Source organism: Mandrillus leucophaeus, unplaced genomic scaffold, assembly GCF_000951045.1.
Source record: "Mandrillus leucophaeus isolate KB7577 unplaced genomic scaffold, Mleu.le_1.0 Scaffold180, whole genome shotgun sequence".
Classification (NCBI taxonomy): Eukaryota; Metazoa; Chordata; class Mammalia; order Primates; family Cercopithecidae; genus Mandrillus; species Mandrillus leucophaeus.
The window spans coordinates 1520177-1521492 of NW_012101810.1; positions in this window are offsets into that span (position 1 = coordinate 1520177).

A 1316-nucleotide genomic window follows, 5' to 3' on the forward strand; every position below is an offset into this window, starting at 1 on the left:
TAAATCCGGGAGGCGGAGCTTGCAGTGAGCTGAGATCCGGCCACTGCACTCCAGCCTGGGCGACAGAGCAAGACTCCGTCTCAACAACAACAAAAAAAAGTAGAACACAGAAATGCAAGCATGAGAACTAGCGGCAGAAACTGTTGGTGTCAAATGAAGGAAGACCAAGCTCCTGGTGCGAATCCCGCCCTTCGCTCTCGGCAGAGGGAAGCTGGCTTGCGCATTCAGCCACCAGGGACACATGGAGGATGAAGAGGAAATACTCAAGACACACGCAGGTGCCGGGCACAGGCAGCCAGACAGACCTCACAAGGACCCCTGCACCAACTGCCGTGAGCTGAAGCCACCCGCGCCCCGATGCGGGGCTCCTGCAGGGAGTGTGAGGCCGCTCCGCTCTGCCAGGACTCACTCTGAGAAGGGACCTGAGCCGCCAAGCACAGCTCCTTCACACGACGCTCCTCTTGGGCCCTGGGCTACGGCGTGCATCGCACACACTGGACCATTTTCCTTTAAAAAATCTCTTTAGATGACTGAAGAAACAAAAGAAGCTGAGAGGCCGCAATAAAAAAAATCAGGCAAACACATTGCAAGAGCAACCATGTGGCAGGAGGAGTCGGACCCACCACTGTGTGGGCGGCTGCTGCAGGTCACTGCCTCCCAGGCTGCAGTCTCAGCCACATCAAGTTTCTAAAAGTGAATCTACAAATACTGCAGCCAAGGCTGAAGCCCCTCAAGGCCTGGATGGTGGCTCCGAAGAGCACTAATAATCCGTTTGGCTTGGATGCCGACTCCTCAACCCAGCAGGGAAAAGTGTGGAGAAATCAGGTGATGACCATAACCAGTGCCATCTACGGGGCAAGGTCGGCTTCTCTCTAGCACAACCAGGCGAACCAGGTCGGTTTCTCTCTAGCACAACCAGGCGAACCAGGAGCTGCTGCGCGACTTCTGTGGGGCGCACACCCAGGGATACCAAACCTGCTGGGTTCCCAATTCCTTCCTCTCCTTCACCTTAAACTGCTGTGGCTGTGAGTTAAAACAGCATCTCTTGGATGGGTGCAGTGGCTCACACCTGTAATCTCAGCACTTTGGGGGGCCGAGGCAGGCGGATCACGAGGTCAGGAGATCGAGACCATCAAGCTAACACAATGAAACCCCGTCTCTATGAAAAATACAAAAAATTAGCCGGGCGTGGTGGCGGGCACCTGTAGTCCCAGCTACTCGGGAGGCTGAGGCAGGAGAACGGCATGAACCCGGGAGGCGGAGCTTGCAGTGAGCCGAGATCGTGCCACTGCACTCCAGCCTGGGTGACAGTGCGA